The 22717-nt window shown below is 36.5% G+C and overlaps 1 pseudogene; it reads right to left on the minus strand.

Moving 5' to 3' along the window:
- The window catches only part of LOC143407863 (serine/threonine-protein kinase PAK 2-like), a 28024-nt pseudogene extending 5545 nt beyond the window's left edge, over positions 1–22479 (minus strand).
- Between the last annotated feature and the right edge of the window lie 238 nt (positions 22480–22717).

Consider the following 22717-nt stretch of genomic DNA (forward strand, 5'->3'; position numbering starts at 1 on the left):
TTTGGGCCATGTTTCTTTATCTTCAGGTACAGGCTCTGGTACAAATGTCAATCTTCTTAGATTTGTAATATCATCTGAGCAGCTGGTGCACAATTCTCACCGTTATCATCTAGGTTTCCTTCTCTAATGTATGCTGCATATGATTCCCCTTCTGCAGGCCATGGTGTTTTGCCAGATTGAGCCTTGACAGTCTCAAGCTCACAGTTGAAAATCCCTCCTTTGATCATCTTCTGGATCTGCTGATAGGTGATGACATTTGGGAAATGACTGATTTCACTGGGTCCAACCAGATCCAAGACAGAGGATGCTGAAGAAGCCTTTTCTGAGGTCTGAGTATAACCATGGTTATGGTTGTGGCCCTGTAAATATTCTTAGGCTTTGTTCTGGGATGCAGTTTTAAACTATTTGGGTCACATTTGTAAGATTTGTTAGGTGGAACTGAAGTAGTATTTAACTTAATGGTAGTTATTTCCCGTCACTGAGATTAGATTCAATGTCTCTACTCAACATCTTATGAATGATAAGGTTTTCCACAGTGACTGAGAGAAACAGGTACTACTCCCAAGCTTTCACATGTTTTTCTGAGCTGGAGGTCTCACTATGTTCCTCATACAAATAGTCCTCAACCTTTTAACTATCCAGGACTATGGACGTGCACCATTACACCCAGCCCCAATGTTTGCTCCTAGTGATGGAGACTGAAACAAGTTCTTGCAAATGCTAGGCAAACACTCTACCACTAAACCATACCCCAACCCAGTTCTTTCCAATCTTGTCAGACAATTATATCTTAGTCTTACTTACATTGGCTCTTCACACCAATCTCCTTTGAATGCTGAAGGGGGGCCTCTCCACACAGATCTTGAAAGTCTTCATCTTTTCTTCTTTCACAGCTTTTCCAGCAATGTCCCATCACAGTCATCCCTCTCTAAACATGGCCTGGCAACTGTGGCAGCCATAAGTTTCACTTTAGTTGTTCCTTATTGTTCTTCATTCATTGTCTGATACAGTGTCTTGAAAAGTACTGGTTCACAGAATCTTGTTTTGGAGGGTTGATTCAGGCAAGGTGGGTTAATCTGGTCTGTGTTACTTCATTTTGACAGAAAGCAGATGTCTCCATTCCTCAAGTTTTCACCAACATTATGCCTAAATTGATCAAGTCTCAGTCTTCATCTTAATTGAAATAACTGCAGTTTTTGCCAAGCTGATCTGTCCCTCACTTCTTGCATGTAGATTTCAGGGCATATCTTTATCTAGTTTTTCCTCTCTTTCCTGCCATCCCTTTTTAGTCTCCTTGCTGGTCTGCCTGATCAACTCTTATTTATGGACTGTGTCAGGGTACCAGCTGAATTTTTGTCAGTCTATAACCCCTTGACCTTGTGATGTCATCTTGCCTTATAGCTTTAGAAAACATTTGTAGCTAAGGAGCCTCAGTTTGATCTCTCTAACCTGGGTTCCAGACTTGCATTCCCAACAGCCTGTTCAACAAATCCACTTGAACATCTTAGTAGGTGTATTAACCTTAAAATGCCTAGTCTACATTACTGTCATTTCTTGCCTGAATTATTGCAACAGCTTCCTAATTGGTCTTCTTGCTTCTGCCTTTGCCTTCCTTGAGAATCTCCTCTTAACAAAGTGACCCGAGTGAGCCTGTTAAAATTTATGTAAGACTATTTTATGCCTCTGCTCAAAACTTTCCAGTGTTTTCCCCATCTTAGAACACAAGCCAGAATTCTCATCTCAGATAAAAAGTCAGAATCCCCACACAGCACTACACAGGGCCTCATTTCACTGACTACCTTATTGCCAATTGTTTGCTCAATGCACTCTGACTCTGCTAAATTCCTTCAAGATCTTTGAATGCACCAGGAATATTCCTGCTTTGGGGCTTTTGTAATTGCTTGTCATGCCTTTCCTAGGTAAATAAGCATCACTCTCTTACATCTGTGTCCAAATGTCACCTCAGTGATGCCCTCCAAAAGCATTGTTTTTAAAAGCAAATCCCTGACTCCCCTGCCTCTCTCTCTCCTTGCCAATCTAGCACTTAAAGAGTCCATGCTTAATTTATTATTCTGATTTACCTTATTGTTTCTTTCCTCTCATCCGAACGTAGGTTCTACACAGGCAGGAATTTTTGTTGATTCTCTAGGCAGTAACTTAAACACTGCCTAGCACCAGGCTGGTTTTAAACTCAATATTGGCTGAATAAATATATGAAAGTAGAGGGTTCTGAAAAAGCATTCAGCAAAGAATGTCTACATCCAATCCCCTCTGTTGTCTGGCTTTTTTTTTTTTTTTTTACTTAGTATAATACTTTCAAGGGTCAATATTGCACATGTGTTAGCACTTCCTTCTCTTTGATGGCCAAATAATATTCCACTATTCATCAGGTGACAGATAATTGGGTTGTTTCTAGTTCTCTCTAGCCTATAGTATTTCTATGAACACTTTGTGCATGTTTTCTGTGGGCATGTTGCCTTTTTTCTTTTGGCAGATCCGTGGACTGATCCCAGGGCCTTGTGCATGCGAGGCACTCTACCGTTGATCTATATTTTCCATTCCATAGACATACGTTTTTAATTCTCTTGATATATACCTAGTAGTGGAATTGCTAGGTCATATGGTAATTTAATAGTAACTTTCTGAGGAACTGTCAAATTTGTTTCTAAAGCAGTGCAACATAATACATTCCCACTAGCAATATATGAGAATTCCAAACTTTTCTTTCATTTTCATTTTTGTAGTACTAGGAATTGAATTCATTAGTGTGCTACATCTAAGCTACATCCATAGCCTTTTTTTAAATTTTGAGATGGAGTTTACAGAGTTGCCCAGGCTGGCCTCAGACTTCCAACCCTCCAACCTTAGCCTCCCAAGTCCCAGGATTACAGTTGTGCGCCACTGTGCCTCAACAACAATTCTAATATTACAACATTCTCATCAGTGGTGATTATTGTCTGAAATGAGGTGGAAAGTGGTGTCCTGTGGTTTTGATTTGTATGTCCCTAATTACTAATGATTTTGTGTCACATATGGGAATATAAATGGAGATGGGAGGATGGTTGAAATTCTTCACCTCAAATGCAAGAATGTTTACTTGTTCAAAGTCTACTCTGTTTAAAAATGGGCTTGAACACTATCAGTTATATACCTTTCTCAGAGGTGTGACCTTACTTTTCTCTTTTCTGGACTTTGGGGTTCAGAGGCTGACATTCAAAGTGGATAACCTGATTTCTATATCCAGGTTATTTAAATGTGTAAGAAAAATACCCTAACTCTATAGATAAAGGCATCTAACTAGAGTACTTCAACTATGTAAAAAGCTGAGTATGTTCTTACTTATACCCAAAACAAGAAACCACACTGCTGACCAGTAAAAATCTATACTCTTCAGCTAATACTTTCAGCTCTCTAACTCAAAAGCTGTGTGATTTGTAGATACATAATAAGGGCAGAGTTCAGGTTTTGTCATGTTTTGACTGTAAACTTTTGACCAGTGAACAACACAAGGAAGTTTGAACTATGCTTTAAGGAGAAAAAAATAAAGCTAGTGTTAAAGTTGACCAAATGTCAACTTTAGGGCCATAAGCTTTCCATGTAACCATTTCTGGTGCCATCCAATAAGGTGTTCCAACCATGGTAGTGCGTTTGTTCTGCTCAGGGGTGATCTGAGCACAAAAACTAAACTTAGCTAAGAAACAAAACCAAAACATTTAGAGTTAATAGTTTCTAGGGAAGGTTTTATAAAAGAGTTCACCTCAGATGCTATAATTACATTTTGACTGTTCAGGCTCTTTTATTTTCTTAAAAGAAGAATTTAACAATAAAGTAATCCAGACTGGGATTAAAATATTTAGAAGACATTACATACTGCCACTTTTGCTTTTTCTTCCTACAACAGAGTACAAATTAGTAGAAGGGCTTTCATTCTTAATAATACATTTTATTCTTCAAGTTTTAGTAAAACTGAAAGATGTTTTACCAGAAAGGGAGGAAAATCACCAAAGTTGGACACCAAATCTAAATGCAGTAAATCAGGCAAAGGTTAAGACACTGAAACTACTTTAGAATAAAATAAAGAGAAGCTAGAATCCCTAAGCATACAACTGAGCAGAGAGCTTAGAAAAAGAACACAGTTGAGTGCAATTGTACTGACAAGGTACTCACTAGCATTAATCTACCCCACCTGCCTCTATTGTAACTGAGGAACAGAAACCCTACTTTAGTACTTGATGGTAATTTTGTTGAAAGGTCAGGATGAGAACTTACAATCTTTTCTTCACTTCTATTGTTAAAGCCATTCAACTACTTATGTTACTATTGGTTTCAGGTCTGTAAGTTTTAGACTCTTTTGTATTTATAGAAGAATGAATAATAGCTATGAACTCCTGTCTGTTTTACCTAACTAGGAGATTTTGTAAACTGTTCATTGAAGATATCATTTCATATTAATATATTATCTGCTTCATTTTAAAAACTATAAATATTGTAGTACATAAAAACACCTAATTTCCATTTCTTTACTCTTTGACATTTAAGATAATTTAGTTTTTCTTTACCATATTGCAGATAAAATTTAGTAATTCTATAGGAGTGAATACAGAAAAGAGCAACTGTTAGGTAAAATAATATTTATAATGAAAATCAGTGTTTATAAAAGCCAGATACTGTTCCAAGTATCTTGTAAAAACATCTAATCCTCATGATAACCCTATGAGATAGGTAGTTTTTTAAAACTTGGTTCTGGGTAATTTACCTTGGTGCTTCAACACTGAGCCACATTCTCAGGCTTTTTCAATATTTTATTTAGAGACAGGGTCTTCCTAAGTTACTTTGGGCCTGGCTAAATTGCTTAGGCTGGCTCTGACTTTGTAATCTTCCTGCCTCAGCCTCCCAAACAACTGGGATTACAGGCATGCCCCACTAAACCGAGCCCCAGGTATGCTTACTATTAAGATTATTCTCATTTACAAATGGGTGTCCAAGGCATATATATTGTAGTTCATTTACCTAAGAGTATTCATCTAGTGTCAGAGTCACCACAAAACATTAATCAATATGTCTAATTTCATTTTCATGTGTCTCCACCGAAAATGTATGTGATTATCTATTTCCAATTGCCCACTAAAATCATTTAAATATAGAATGTTATATTTTCATGACCTGATTGAGTAACCTTTACAGTATGTAGTTTAATAGCTCTGCCTGAGTTCTCCAGAGGGCAGGAAGGTATTCGAAGATTATGGGCACAGAGGAAAGAAGTTCAGGATGTTTTTTATGACCCTACTGTGTCTCATACAGAAGAACATCAGAAAAGTGGGATATTTTTCTTGTCATCTCTGAGGGCAGGGTCATATAACCTTCTCCTTATTAGGCTATACTCTATAGAACTCAGAGAATTCTGAAGAGTACAATGAAAAAAAAAAAAAAAAACAGTGTTAACAGATGGCATAAACAAATTCAACTTGAGCCCTTTAAGATGGCATCAACACTAGGACAGTCCTAGACACTGCTTCTTAGTCCTTTACATTTTTAACCTCCAAAAAGAATCCTGAGATCGGCACTATTATCTTCCTCAGTGAATAAATGAGAAAAGAGACACAAAGAGATTAAATCACCCAAAGTACTAAGTAAGTAATAGCAGGTTTGTTATTTAAACCCAATCTAGTTCCCAGTTTGTAGTCTTTGCCTCTAGAATAGATTCTTTCCCCTTCTATATATTAATTTTCAAAAATATAAACAGAGTACGGTTTTTTAATATATAAAATGTGGGAAAATATAGTAAAATAATGAATGTTTTTTTTCTTCACTTGTTACTCACTAAGTTTAACTTCTCCTTTCATTTCCAAAAGCACATTGTCACTTTTTATGTCCCGGTGAATGATATGATTGGCATGTGAAAACTCTAATGCCTGTAAACACTGAACAAAAGAAAACAGGTATCAATGAAGCAGTCCCTGAAAGTCCCATTCACTAGTTCACAGGATCATTATAATAGTAGTTGTGGCCTGAGCACTGCCTGTAGTATTCAGCCAAAGACCCAGGCAATACTTAACATTTATAAAAAAACAATCTCATAAGCAATATTATGAAAATATAATCCCTTAATTAGTAAGAAGATCTCCTCCCACACACTGATCTCATCTAGAGACATCATTAAATAATGTCTTATTAAATCCTTTATTTCCTATTATTACTATTATTATTATTATTATTATTATTAGACAGCACCTTTCAATGTTGCCCAGGCTGGCCTCACTTGATCCATCTGCCTCAGCTTCTTGAGCTGCTAAGACTACAGTCATCTGCCACATGTCCAGCTCATCTATCACTGATTCATTTCTGCTTTTCTCCCTCCCTCTCTTCTTTCCTTGCTTGCTTGTCCTTCCTTCCTTCCTTCCTTCCTTCTTTCCTTCCTTCCTTCCTTCCTTCTTTCCTTCCTTTATTTTTTTTTTCTTGCAGGGCTGGGCCTCAAACCCAGGGCACTGTGCCTGCTAGACAGACCATCTACCACTGACCACTGAGTTACATCCCCAGTCTCTGCCATGGATTTTTAAAACTTTGACTTCAATGGTCTTTCTTATAAAATACTGGATAAATCCATATACTTCTAGGCCTTTTCAGGCTTAAATGCTTAATAGTACACAGCAGGTAAATAAACATAAGTTATTTAGAGATTATTTCAATATTAGAGAATAAACTTGTGGTTATTTGCAGTTGAAACCTCAGGTACCCAGAAGTCTGATCAATGTGAGCCACCGAGAAAAGCAGGTAGAACTGAGGGTGATCTGGTTGCATCCAGGGGTTTGTCAATGGAATGTATCATGTTTTCTTCATTTCTTCTCTGGTAGATTTTATGTCAAGCTCTATCCACAATCTGACATCAACAATGAAAGAATTGCTACTGGTAGAGTTCAGTGGTAGAGCACTTGTCTAGCATGTGCAAGGCCCTAAGTCTGTTCCCCAGAACTGAAACAAACAAAGTCACCACAATTAAAAATAACTATAGTTATTATGTCCATCTACAACTAAAAATATTTAAAAGAAAAAAGTAAAAATAAATTCCTCCCTTCCTTAAAAACAAGAATGAGATTTTAAAAAATTCTTTGCCCCATGGTTTTTTAATATAAACTGAAAGGATAAGTCATACACTTGGGAAAAGTTGTAGTATTTTTATTCCTATTCCCATCAGAATAGAACAACAAAGTCTGCACATTATTTGTAACTATTAAAATTATGATTCAAAATATTCTACTATTATACAAAGAAAAAACTAATATATATGGTATTATCATATTATATTTAGAGGCATTTAATCAATTGTTGAGGAGATAAAAAGTATTGTACAAATAAGTAGAAATTAACTTGTCACAATTTAAAAATTTTGGCACAGAAAAGAAGACCCAAGTGATTGCAGTTAGGATAACTCCTGAAACTGATTTTATATCAACTATGAAAAAAATAAATTAAGTCTAAATAGATAAATTCTTGTTAAGTTTTGATTAATTTTTAGATGACCAAACCTACTTTGTTAAGGGACATAATATTCAGAACTATGAAAAGTTCTTATTTCCTTCCTTCTTAGGTGGAACACAACTTAGAATTAAATTTTCAAGAATTTTACCTGAATAAAAATAATTCACTATGTAGTATACAAGTTTATAATTCACTGTGTATTATACAATAGTTCCTCATAAACTTTTATAATTTTGTCAATTATGACAATGATCCCTGTGACATCAGGAGAGCATAATATCAGTTTCAATGATAATGAGAAAACTAGTAACCTAAGTCTCCTCTATAGAAAAAGTTACAGATGGACAGGTGGAACACTTGTTTTTGATTCAGGCTTAGGTAATTTGGAAAATTCTACTAGCCATAGGAAACAGAACATCTGGAAATCCATTTAAAAATATAAAGAAATGATCAATTTCTTCACCTTCAATGAATCTAGAAGCAGACTTACTGATATTAAAGTTAGACATGTGTCTTGATTTTCCTGTGATAATTTTATTTCCCAATTTTCAGGAGGAAGGGGAGGGTACAAGAGGAAAGATACTGGGGTTTTAGGTTGAAGAAACTTTACTTCTGAGCTACATCTCCAGCAGGTTTTGTTTTTGATTTTAAGATAGAGTCTCATTAAGATGCTTAGGGCCTTGCTAAGTTGCTGAGGCTGACCTTGAACTTTAAATCCTCCTGTCTCAGCCTCCTGAGTCACTGGGATTACAGACATGCACCACCACACCTGGCTGAGTGGAATATTTTTAAAGTACCCCAATCTATTCTCAGAAGTGCCCTATTTGGATGCTAAACTATTATGATGACTATGAGGAGATTTGCTGGTGAATTTTATTCTTCAAAGTCTTAACCAGCAATGTGTGTAACCCCAGCAACACCAGAGGCAAAAATAGGAGGATTATATGTTCCAGGCCATCCTAGGCATCTTTTAAGACTGTCTTAAAATAAATTATAATAATAATAAAAAGGGCTGAGGATGTAACTAGGTGGTACAGCAAACTAGATTCAATCCCCAATACTACAAAAAATAAAAAAGTGCCATAACTCATTCCAAAGGTATCTTATATATGAAGGACTGGCACTCTCATCTGAGATGAAATAATATGGGATAACTTGCAGAGAATGTGTGCAATTCCCCTTGTAGGAAAACCTTCCTTTTAGGCATCTCTTGCTAACCCCACATCATCCTACTTTATCCCAATGAAAGCAAACTCACCTCTCTGCACACAGCAGCAATCTATGCCTCATTCATGCAAGTTGCTGTAACAACATCAGTCAGTTGTCCACCAGCAAGGTACTCTGTTATTAAACAAGTCATCTCCTGCCAGGTAACTAAAAATAGAACATACAAAACTGACATTCTATTTTTTTGAACATATGACACTCTATGTTGAAGAGTGCAAATGTCAAGCACCATAATAATAAAATGACAGAGATGATAGTTTTGAGAATAAACAAGAAAACTGGAAAGATATTATGTAACAGCACAAAAAATGTCTGAGGGTCATTATGATTTTCATTATGATTTTTACTTCATAGATTGCCATAATAGTAGTCTAGGCATATATTTTGAAGTTTTCCAACCAAAGTAACCCTATAATGCAGAGATTATTGGTCTTGCTTTACAAATATAGAGACAGAGGCTGGAGAGATTAAGTAACTAATTAATCTAAGATCACATAATAAGTGACAGAATCAGCTTCTAAAGTTCTAATGATTCCAAGGCCTATGGCTTATTTTAATCAGCATTCCATGCTGACTTGAAATATTATTTTAGAAAGCAAATAAATGTACCTGAAAATTTATTTCCATGAATGCAGATCCAATAATAGGTCTAAAAATCTCAAAATATATTACCAATTCATCACTCTAAACAAATTTATATGTGGAAGAAAATCACCTGTAACCCTATAACACAACCTCTAGTATCATTTTTTCATTCATGTGTGTAACCACTTTTGTAGAGTATTGAATTTTATACTTATTTTTTCATTCTATCATTTTGTTTAAACATTAATTTGTAAACTTCATGAGTTGCACCCTGGATTGAACTCAGGGACACTCAGACACTGAACCACATTCCCAGCCCTATTTTGTATTTTATTTAGTAACAGGGTCTCACTGAGTTGCTTAGGCCCTTGCTAAATTATGGAGGCTGACTTTGAACTCATGATCCTCCTGCCTCATCCTCTGTAGTCACTTGGGTTACAGGCTTACACTATCATACCTGGCCTACAGGAGTGTCTTATAAACATGTACAATTTGCCTACAAAGAACAGAATTTGATATAAAATCTGATCTAAACATTTAAGAATTGTGTGTAGTCACTTCTGTGGGTTAAGACATGAATCTCAGCTAATCATTCCTTAATGTTTCTGCTTCTGATCATTTGCATGAATATACACACCATCAGCAATGTCCTTCATTTAGCCTGCCTTCTCTCAGCAGCCAAGTAATATCCTTGTAGCAAAAGCACCTTCTGATTTGGAATATGCTATTTTCACCTATTCTCTTTCTCTTTTAAGTTAACTTCTCAGTATTGACACTTCAAAGTGGCTAGCCTCTGTTGAACCACCAGAATACAAATTTACATGTTTTTAATCCCAATGATTAAAAGAATCTCAAACATATTTACCTGTCTAAGAAGTGAATTATGTTGGGTTTCTTTAATTCTTTCATCACCAAAAGCTCATTAAGGATCAGTTCCTTCTGTGGGTGTTTCTGTAAATTAATCTGTTTAATAGCAACTTATAATGGAAATGGAATTGAAAAACAAATCAATGATTTTCCTCATTCTCTCAGAAAGTAACAAACACCAACCAGTTAAGAATTTATAGTACCACATGATATTTATTACATAGTGAAATTATGAGATTATAACTGACAAAGTAATATTTTTACTTGCACACTGACTATACACAGTGTTTTATACTACCCAGAACCTTAATATTTTCTAATTTTTCTAGAAGTTGATTAACCAACCTAAGCTCAGTCCAGTGCCAGGAATTCATCCTCTTTTCACTCCAACCTGGAAAAATATTTTTTAAATACTTGCACATTCATGATATGATTCCTTATTTGTTCCCCCTAATGTGAGAATGGTTATAAAATTACATAGCTTAATTCTTACAACATATCCAACTTAAAAAATACATTTCTATTGAATATGTTTAGCTTTATCTAGTTTTTCTCCTAAACAAAAATCCAATATACACATCTAGAAGTATGAAAAAAGTTGCTACCTTTTGACCCAGAGCCACATCAATCGCAATAAAAACTGTGCCAGAACACCTAGGGGAAAAAGACACAGTCAGAATTATGATGTCTAAATCACAACCATTTATAATATCCAAAGACTTTGCCCTTCTCACAATTGAAAAAGGATCAAAGAACACTTAAGGTTTAGCACCTTAAAACAACAACAGAAAGAAAGTAAAAAAGAAAGAAAGAAAGGAAGGAAGGAAGGAAGGAAGGAAGGAAGGAAGGAAGGAAGGAAGGGAGGGAGGGAGGGAGGGAGGGAGGGAAAGGAGTAGGCAATCCTTGTAGCCAGAACTTTTATTTAAAATATTTCAGACCTACAAAAATATAGGAGTAAAAGGTACAGAATGAATGCTAAATTGCTGATATGGCTGAAAACTTGCAATTCTCCTAATTCAGCCTCCTGAGTTGCTGGGATAATAGGTGTGTACCACCACACAAGCTAAATGTATGGGTTTTTGCTTTGCTTTGCATTTGTTGTTTGCAATGTAAGGGATGGAACCCAGGACCTCATGTATCCTAGGCAAATGCTCTACACTGAACTACATACCAGCCCCAAATCAATGACTTATGGCCTATCACCCTGCAATAAAATTGTCTCTTAAATATATCATGAGAAGTTTTTCCATCTCATAATCCTTTGCCATCTATGAGAAATAACATTCAAGAAGAAGCAATGATATAAAGTCATTGCTAACAAGTAGGAGTTTTGAATTTTTAATAACTGCATTATGTATTTACACAAATCCAATAAGGTATCACCCATAGAATACAGTGAGTGCTCAATGTCAGGGGGAAAAAGAGAGCTCATTCTGAATACCCAGTAAGTAGTGAACAATATGACAATACAATCAGAAATACTTACCCTTGTCCAACTTTTTCATATTTTTTATATTTTGTCTTAGGGTCACCAATGCTCACAATAATTCCTATTTTAAAGAACAATAACAACAAAACATTAAAAGCTCACTCAAGCATTTTAAAGACAAATTAATTTTGGTATCATTAACCCTTCTTAATAAACTCTACTGATTTTAAAACAGTGGTTTTCAAACACATAAAAGTTTCAACAATAATTTGTTTCAAACAAAACACTGAAGAAATGGCAATTCCAGCAGGATGTGGTGTCATGTGCCTGTAATCCCAGTTATTCAGGAGCTGAGGCAAAAGATTCACAAGCTGGAGACCAGTCTTGGAAACTCAGTGAGATCCTGTCTCAAACCAAAAAATAAAAAGGGCTGGGTATAGCTCACTCCTGGGTTCAACCCCAAGAATAGAAATAAACAAAAACTTGGAAATTCATGGGAAATTCCTCACCCTATTTTTCTTCTCCAGTACCTGTCTTAACACTAGTGATAAGTTATGAAACTCCAATCGGTAGTAATAAATAAATGATAGCCAAATGAATAACTCTAACTGGTTTTTCTGGCTATTTCAGTATTTCTCCTTTCAATATATTTAGTAAACCACCTCCTACTATAGAGATTACTCTAATAAGAATTAATCCTGTACCTATTTTAGGAATGTTCAACATCAGACCAAGAAATGCTAAAATTAGGAGGTTGGATATAAAAACATAATGTAAATTATTATGACCAGTAAGTCAAAATATAAGAAAATCACATTAAATTTTTACTTACTCAAGACCAAAGAAGACATGGACAATATCAAGGAAACTCCCATGAATAATCTTATCTAGGTTCTTAACCTCAAATTAGCTACTAAGGTGCCAGCCAAGAAGCTAAGGGCATAAAGATATGGGATGTGATAACTATGGTAACAAATGAATAGTCAAAAATAATATTCAGGTTTATTTTTTATAGCAGCATCCCTCTTAAGAGAAGGAATATTATATACAAATATATGTAGGATACCACAGTCAAAGCAGTTTCATATTGGAAAGCACTGAGGAATCAAGAACAAATAAATATTGAGCATGTAAGTGCTTGTAGGAACCCATGTATAAAGTACTTTTCCTTGAGCCTTCTAGGTCACATTGTTCTTTATACTTACTGGAGCCTTGTAAACAGACCTTATTGTTACCCCTTCATGGAACTGTTTACATTATTTATAATGCTGGATTCAGGCCACTGACAGTAAATGAATTAAAAGAGACAAGGAAAACATGTTTTTCCTTGGAATATATCCTATTACTACAAATTTCTATTTTGAAAATCTGTCAGTTTGGACAAATATATACAAACCTCTTTGATAAGTTTTTCAACTACACCCATGTACATATCCTTGAAATTTGGTTCATAGGAAAGAAGTATTGCTCCCAAAGAAACTGACTTCACTATGAATACATACTACGTTTCAAATGCCATGACAAACAAAATAAATATTACTTTGACTTCACTGTTTTGGGGTGGTACTGGGGGTTTAATTCAGGGGCACTTTACCCCTGAGCTATACCCCCAGCCCATTTTATATTTTATTTTCAGGCAAGGTCTCACTAAGTTACCAAGACTGACCTTGAACTTGAAATCCTCTGCCTCAATTTTCTAAATTTCTGGGCTTATAGCCATGTGCCACCATGCCCAGCTCACTACATTTTAATGGAAGTAATTACTCCTATAGGGAAACAATTTTTTTTTCTGACTTAAGGTAAAATAAAAGGCATATATTACAATCCAACTGGATATTTTCTTTTCTTTTTTGCAGTGCAGGAGATAGAACCAAGGGTCTCGCACACACTAAGTAAGTGCTCTACTACTGAGTCATATCCCCAGACTTGGGCCAATTGTTTTAAGAAATATTAATTCATGAATAATATGAAATGTAGGTAACATACTTAATTTCTCCATAATCTCTTCATCAGTCAAATTTGTCTTCTTTTTCTGTTTTTCTGAAGACTTGGCACCATTGTCAACATTTGAATCACCAAGAGGTGCAGGAATCGGGTCAGTTACAGACTGTGTGGAAATCTACAGAGATATAGTTCATTATTTTTAGATATTCTTACTGACACACTATTCAGTTCCTTAATTTTTAACCAAAACTAAGTTATCTCACTTATTGTTCTAAAGGACACACAGTACTTTCAGAAAACAAAAAAACATGTATTAAAAAAAAATGTGAGACTTTTTTTTTTTTTTTTTGCCATAGCATGAATGTATTTAAAAGTGTAACTAGCAGCTGCATGCAGTGGTGGTGTGCCTGTAATCCCAGGGGCTTGAGAGAGTGAGACAGGAGGATTCCAAGTTCAAAGCCAGCCTCAGTGGCTTTGAATGAGGCCCTAAGCAATTTAGTGAGGTCCTGTCTCAAAATTAAAAAAAAAAAGCGGGGAGGGGTGGGGGCGGCTAAGAATGTGGCTCAGTGGTTAAGTGCCCATGGCTTCAGTCCACAATGCTAAAAAAAAAAAAAAAAAAAAAAACAAGTTTAACTGCCAAAATCGCAGGCCCATAAATAAAATTTATGTGTGCCCAGATCCAAAATAGTATAACAGGGTAGAGTGCTTGCCTAGCACATGTGAGGTACTAGGTTGATCCTCAACACCACAGAACAAATAAATAGGTAAAATAATTGTGCCCATCTACAACTAAAAACATTTTTTAAATGTAAGAAAAATTTTAAAAAATAGTATAACAACATAGTAAAACAGTAGCACACTTCAAAAATAATGTTTTTTAATACAAAAAGATAAAATGCAAAAATGAGAAACCTTGATGTTGAGATAACTGTTACTAATTTTCACAAAACATTTTATACAAATATAATGCCTACCCTCCCTTTCACCTAAACAAGCCAATTGTGAGGAATGAAAAAAAAAAAAAAAAAAAAAACAACATAGCCATCCATCATGAGATGAGGATCCCATGGCAGTCCTCAAAGCTCTGCCTGTGCAATGCACTGTGTGCCACCACATTACAGTCCTCTGCAAGTTTCTTTAGTAGTTCTCCCTTCCTGGCTCCACCTGAGGTCATTACTATCAAAATTCTCTTTAGCTGGTGAGAAATTTCATGCTCATCTGTCTTTTGAATGACATCAAGGCTTTCAGAGAAATGTAGAAATGAGAAATAAAATATGTAATCTGGACAAGAGGAAAGATCCAAGTTGTAGGTATAATAGTTATCCACATTATGAAACAGAAAAACCAGAGAAAGAGATCACTTTTCTGGAAAAGAGGGAAAAATATGGAAAGCAAAAACCTAGTAAGTATTCTAACTTTTAAAGAGACCATTAGATTTTTATTTTTGAAAGAGTAGTTTTTGATGAGTCCTCTTTAGGTAAAAATCTTAATTTCATCTTGAATTAATTTTCTCATACTAAAATATTTTAAATTTGAAGGCTAATTGAAATTGCCACTGAAAGTCAAAAGCAAACAGCTGTTTTCAGAAACACACATGCACAGATAAGCACATGGGTCATTAGTCAATCACTGATTTTGTATGATCTGGTCCTGGGCCAATGACAGGAGGGGCAGCCTCTTTATCACTATCAACTTCCTCAGTTATTACAGCTAATGTTTCTGAGCCATTGGTATTCAGCTGCATTCATCACACAAGCAAAAGAAGAGAAGCCAGTAAAATTAAAAGGTTAAAATGTGAACAGCTCTCTGTTTATAAACATACTTTAAGAAGTTCTTTTTTTAACAGCTAATTTTTAAATGATTAAACCTCACTGGATCCAATATAAAATTAAAAACAAAGGTGATTTTATAAAATATGGAAAAGTAAATACATGGAATAAAGATATTTGATAAATATTCTTGATATTTATCAAATGTATTTGATAAATACTCTTTAGAAATATATTAAATAGGTATTTACCTCTGATAGCTGAATTTATTTTAGAAAGCAAGATAACAACAGATTTGTTTTCAGGAACCTAAATTAGAGCAAGAAGTATAAGAAATCAATTTTTAACTTACTACTGGTGCTCCAGAAAGGAAGGCATCCTTCTCTGAATATGAAAAAAAAAGAATGATAATAATTCATGAAAGAAAGAAAAATATTATAAAAGAGGAGCAAATGAAATTTCTTAAACTGATTTCACTTTAAGTAGAAAAATCCTCTTTAGAAAAAAGACAGTAAGAGTAATAATAAATGATAGTTTAAGACTATTTTGAATGGGTAGGGTGGGCAATGGAGAGTGTACTCAACCACTGAGCCACATCTCCAGCCGCATTTAGTATTTTATTTAGAGACAAGATCTCACTGAGTGGCTTAGCACCTCACTAAATCGATGAGGCTGGCTTTGAACTCAAGATCCCCCTGCCTGATGTGGCTCAGTGGTTGAGTGCCACTGAGTTCAATCTCCAATATCCACCCCACCCAAAACTTGGATCTTTCCTCTTTTTCAGATTACTTATTTTATTTCTCATTTCTACATTTCTCTGAAAGCCTTGATGTCATTCAAAAGAGGCTCAGCTATTAACACTATAAACGTAATGAAACCTTAAAAATACATTTTATAAAACCTGAATTGATCGTTAAAATGGCTGAATTTTATGGTCTGCAAAATTTACCTCAATAAAGTTATTAAAATGTAAAGGAGACCTGGTGTGGTGGAACATCCCTGTAATCTCATTGGCTCAGCAGCTGAGGCAGGGGGGTCTTGAGTTCAAAGCCAGCCTCAGCAATTTAGTGAGGTACTAAGCTACTCAGAGAGATCTTGTCTCTAAATAAAATACAAAATGGGGCTGGAGATGTGGCTCAGTGGTTTAGTGCCACTGAGTTCAATCTCCAGTGCCCACCCCACCACACCCCCAAAAATGTAATGGAAACTATACCCATAAATCTGTATTAAAATGAAACATTCATTGTTTAAGATACTCTCTCCAGTGAATTGCCTACCAAGGAACAAGGGGATATAAAGTCACCAAACATGGCATATGTAAAAAGCATTATTTTTAACATAAGTTTCTTTTTTCTAAAATGTAAATTACTTACTAGTTGACACCAAAAGTTTTAGGTAAAAGTCTAAGGATAAAACCTGAATTGATTTCCTAAGGATACCAGATTAAAATAAAAAAGTTCAGGATCAGTATTACTTGGCAAAGAAGTCTACTTCTTCTTTGAACACAACCTTTGTTTCTGTGATGATGGAAACATATAAAATACAATTAATTCAAGATACATATGATTTTCATTTAATTACATTTTTAAAAATATTTTTTAAGTTGTAGATGGATACAAGAACTGTATTTTACTTTATTTTTATGTGGTTCTGAGAATCAAACTCACATATGCCAAGTAAATGCTCTACCACTGAGCTACAACCCCATCCCTTAATTATATTATTTTTAGAAACTAGATATATGACTTTAGAGACAGAGAAACACATTAAATAAAAGAAACATTGGGAGATGTAATTGGCAAAATCTACACTGAGGTAAACAGGACAAAAGATCTTGCATCTTTAAAGTACAATGCAAGAAAGAGAAAGCATGAGAACCAGTGTGGAGAAGGGGACTCTATATCTCAAAAGACATCCTAGAGATTGCTAAACCAATTGAAAAACATGGATTTGATTCTGATGCTGATTTACACAAGCTATTTTTTTTTTATAGAAAATCCATTGTTTTCCAATTCTTACCCAAAGATATTCTAATTCTGAGATATAAATCCTCTTAGTTCATTTTTGAGTAGAAAAACATTTTTTACTCCAAGGTGAATGCATTTATATAGCAAAACTTCATTTTATGCCACTGACAATAAACATATCTCTAGCGTAAACATACCTATAAATCCAGACTTTTTCCTACTAAACTGAAAGTCATTTAAAGCAATGAGGAAGAAAAAAACTCCAAATAAAGGTAACAACATATAACAAGTGTAAATCCCACTATCATGTTTAATTATAATGTATAAAAATTATGGAAAAAAATTAAAACATCCAATTCCATTTCTAAGAAAACCATGAGATCAATCTAATTCTTAGACTCGGAATGATGTTCAAGATCAACCAGTTTACAAAAAGCAGAATCTATATAGGAGAAAGTAGGGACCAAAAAATGTAGCTTAGCCTTTTATTTTTCCAGAAATAATCTTTTTCGTTTGCAGTCCTTCACAATTTTCCATGTGATTCAGTCTTTTACCACTGTCTGATGTCTTACCAGGAGAAGTAAAACTTAGATTGTTCTGCTTTATTGTGTTGGAGTCATAGAATTTTAAGACATCCAGCAGAGCTTGAGGATTCTCCTTTTGCTCTAGTTTGGTGATACTGGAGATCTGTACCAATCGAGCCTGTTGTCCTGGCCATACCCTAAAATAAAGAGAAATTAATAAATGTGTTATGGTTTGAATTGCTCTAATAAAATCAATTTTTCAGAGATAAATACCAAAATACATGAAACAAACCAATATACATAATTTTAGATTTGACTATATTTTAACCAGTCTACTTTTCTGTATCTATTTTGCAAATGAACAGGAAAGATCAAAACAGAGTACTGGGAATGGAGTGCTAGGTTTTTGCAGGGGAGAGGGACAAAGTGTAAAACCTGTATGTCTTCCTGTTATTCACCCATCAGAGTAGCTCCTAATTTAAAAGGTTTAAACCACGAGCAAAAGTCAGGGTACAGTACACAGGAAAAAGGATGCTTGCTTTTGTCTGGGTCTGATCTAGGCTTTAGACAAATACAGAACACAGGAAGGCAGTCCCATTTCAACTTCATCATTTCAAGAACTAAAAATGTAGGTAAGGCTTCTAAACTAGGAACCCAACTTATACAGTGTTTTCTGTTTCCTATCTTTTTGAGGGGTGAGAAACCAAGGATTGAACTCAGGGGCACTCAACCACTAAGACACATACCCAGCCCTTTTTATTTTTTAAGACAGGATCTCACTAAATTGCTTAGGGTCTAGCTCAGTTGCTGAGTCTGGCTTTGAACATGGTATCCTCCTATTTGAGCCTCCCAAACTGCTGGGATTATAGTCATTCTCCATTGTGCCAAGCAACACATTACAGTTTTTTCCCCTAAATCCATTCAAAATAGTCTAGTAGACCATTACATGGTCATGCCATATTTTAACCAATTTACCGCTAATGACATTTAAGTTGATTTTTTGCTACTTTTTGCTATCTAAATAATGAGACAAAACCTTAATCTATGCTGTTCTACACACTTGTTAAAAATTGCATTTTGGAGTCAAAAGGTATACAGGTTCAACTAACAAATTCATTTGTGACTTGGGATATATACATAAAGATTTTATTTTAATTTGTTTGGTTTTTATTTTTGTTGTTGTTGTTGTTTGGTATTGAACCCAGGGCCACAAGCACACTAAGCACATGCTAAGCACTACCATAAGTTATACCTCCAGTCCCAAGATTTTAATGTTATGGAGTCAAATTAGTTTGTTTCAACCCCCATCCTCTGTAAAAGGGATTGAATCCAGAGGTCCAGAGGTGCTTTATCACCAAGCTTCATCCTTTTCCCCTGATTCTTTTGTAAATTTGGAGACAGGAGCCTTGTTAAGACCCCAATGCCTTCCTCAAAACTGTGATTATCCTACCTCAACCTCCAAAGTCACTGGGATTACAGGTGTAAGCCACAGTGCCTGACTTCACCAATTGTTACTATTATTATTATTATTTTATTGTTTTTTGAGACCTAATGTCTCACCATTTTATCCAGGCTTGTCCTCAAACTCAAACTCAAGAGATCCTTGTGCATCAGTGTGCAGAATAGTTGAAACTACAGGCATGTGTCACCAAATCAAGCTTTTATGTTCCAATTTTTAATTTTATTATTATCATTTTTTTTGCAGTAGTGGGAATTGAAGGCAGGAATATTATAAAACTGAGATACGTTCTCAGCCCTTTTTATTTTGAGATACTGTTTTACTGAACTACCTAGGTGGGTCTCAAACTTATGATCTTTCTGTCTCTGCTTCCTGAGCTAGCTGCTGGGATGATAGGCATATGTCACTATGCTCAGTCATCTTAAATTGCTGTTTTTTATTCTGGATGTCCTGTGATATGTAAAGTGTCTTATCAATATGAGATTATACAGCCAAGTGTGGTGGCATGTACCTGTACTCCCACCCGCTCACAAGGCAGAAGCAGGAGAAACACTTGAGCCAAAAAATATGGGACCAGTCTGAGCATCACAGGAATCCCCACCAAAGACTCAAAACAAAAGGCGGGTGGGAAGTGCTGTACTGTGATAACCAATAGTGAGAAAATTTCCCAAATTTATACATAGGGATGTTTGTGGGGCTCAATGGCTTGAGCTCTTGCCTAGCATGCTCAAAGCTATAAGTTTTTATCCTTATTCATATTAGTAGCCCAAAAGCAGAAATCTAAACAACTGTCCAAATCCAGTATACAATGGTATATATATGGAATATGTATACGTATATGTGTACGTATATATTTACAGTACTGAGTGGTTGACCCAAGGACATTCTACCACTGAGCTATATCCCCAGCCCTTTTTTATTTTGAGACTGAGTCTTGCTAAATTGTCGAGGTTAGTTTAAAACTTGTGCTCCTCCTGCCTCAGTTTCCTGAGGTGCTGGAATTAACCAAACCTAGTTTAAAATCTACTTTCTAGCTAGTACAGTAGCACACACCTGCCTTCCAGCACTCAGGACATTTATATATGAGGATTGCATGATCATAAGAGCTCAAGACTAGCCTGGTCAACATAGTGGATCTCCACCTCAAACAAACAAAAATCCTACAAAACTGATTGTCAATTTATCTTTTCTTTTTCACTGCAGAGGATTGAATCCAAGGGTGTTTTCCCATTGACTTACATCCCCAGGACTTTTAAGGTTTGTTTTAGTTTTCATTTGGAGAAACAAAACAATTCTCTTTTAAGTTAATGATCCTCAACTTGTGATCCTTCTGCCTCAGCCTCCTGAGTAGCTGGGCTTGTAGATGTGCACCTCTGCACCTAACTCTATTGTCAGTTTTCAAGTACGCCATACATTAATTCCAGCTACCATACTGACCATCATCTCTATAAAACTTACTTATGTTTAACTGAAACTTTGTAATTTATGACTAATATACTAGCCTATTAGAACTAATAATAAGTAAGTTCCCTTTCTATTTTATGGAATAGTTTCAGGTGCACTTGGTATTATTCAGGCTGTTGGGTGTTCTCTCCTCTCCTCTCCAGCCCTTGCCAGGAAGGCAAAAAGGTCAGTCACTGCAATTATTACTGTTGCCACATTTTTAGGATCAGAGAAATGCTAAATGTCTGGTCCAAGGTCAAAGAGTCAGGCAGTATTGATTCAGGAGCTTGGGTATCCAGGAAGCTATGATCTTCCCTTCCAGGAGGGATTTGTTTCATCCCCCCAGACATTTCCCCCACTCCCAGGAAACATGCTTCTCTGAATCTAGGGCAGACAGGCACAGTAGCCCTAGGAAGAAGAAAAAACATGAGTATATAACAGTCATGGGGTCTTGGCATTCTCACCAGGAGAGTGAATGAGGACTCAGGCACGAGAGGCTCCCATGTGAGGCTCAGGAGATGAACTTCTGGTGCACATCCTTGCATTGCTGGGTGTTAAGCATGAATGGGAGGCCAAGCCTCTCCTAGGGCTTCCCACTACAGCACTGGACTGATGGGAAGCTAAACACAGTGTCAGTACATAAGGGCTCTCCATAATGTCCACCTCACAGTTCAGAGTCATGTCCCTGGGTGCCTGGACGCAGAACAAAGAAACGGCTAGAACATAAGTCAATACTAGGGCCCATGGGGGGGGGGGCGGTGTTACTATATATTACCCATCCCAATGCATTCCTAATGCTCCACTCTAATGTTTCACATGGTACATCAGGTAAATATTTCCATTAAAAAATTAGAATCTTCTTTAAAGCATCAACTATTACACTAGTCTCAGTCCTCAGTAATAGCTTAGAAAAATGGGGTCTAGAAAGGTAAGGGACTGGCCCAAAGCCAATCAGAAAGTGCTTCCATTTTTTCTCTTTGTCTATCCAGGGACACGTTCCTATGCTCTGAAGCCCTGTGATCTTGACCGTGTACCAGGTTCACAGTCCCACTCCTTATGCTCCAAGTGCATCAGCTTCAGGGACAGCCCAATCTGAATGGCTTCTTCTAATACATGCACAGCCCACAGGCACCCCATATTTCAATGCACACCCACTACTCCTTACCTCCTGTAAAGGTGCAGCCTCAACACCCCTTGGGGGACCCTGAGTTGGAGACCTGAGTGCAGGGGTCTCTATGGAATGTTGTGCTGGGGAGGAAACCTCTGTTGGCTCCAATTCAGTCCTCAGCTCTATCTGGAGACTCACCGTTTCTGACATGTACCTGTGGAACAAGAGGCCAAATGTAAGGGGTCACTATCCACCTTGGCCTAGTCTCCCTGACCACCCTCACACCTCAGATTGGAAAGCACAGAGACCAGGGCTCTCGTCCAGGAGCCTCATCTAGGCTGCGGTTCCCCTCTACTCCATCTTTGGGGACAAGAACCTATAAAGGCAATGAGTAGTAAAACTCCCAGAAGCTCCCAGAGTTCCCTGTAGAAACCCCAAAGGAAAGGATCATGAGTGTCACGACCTGGGAGCTAGGGTAAAGGACCACGGGAAATTGACCCAGCTTCATCTACCATACCAAACCCAGGGTCCACCATTTGAGCCCCTGGTTTAGAAACTTACTTGGGTCCCAGTGGCATACACATCGTGATGTAACACAGCCCTTGTCAAAGGGGTTGTCACGCTGGAGGGAGATGGGGATGGAAAGAGGAGCTCAGAATCAGCAGGAGTGGGCAAGTTCATCTCCCAGTGACCCTCCCTAATGTGGTCAGTTAATCCAGGACTCAACCCAGGCCTGTGGCAAGACTTCAAGAGCAGGGGAGCCCAAGAGTGACCAAGGGTCTCCTGCCTTCCCAGGCTCGTAGGAAGAGTGACCTCCCTTGACCCACTTGTGAGCAGCTCTCTTCAGACCAGTGCTGACACTGCACCCACATCTCCTGCCTTCTCAGGGCTCCCTCATCACCTTTTACCTCCCTTTGCC

The sequence above is a fragment of the Callospermophilus lateralis genome, chromosome 10 (genome assembly GCF_048772815.1).
Source record: "Callospermophilus lateralis isolate mCalLat2 chromosome 10, mCalLat2.hap1, whole genome shotgun sequence".
Lineage (NCBI taxonomy): Eukaryota > Metazoa > Chordata > Mammalia > Rodentia > Sciuridae > Callospermophilus > Callospermophilus lateralis.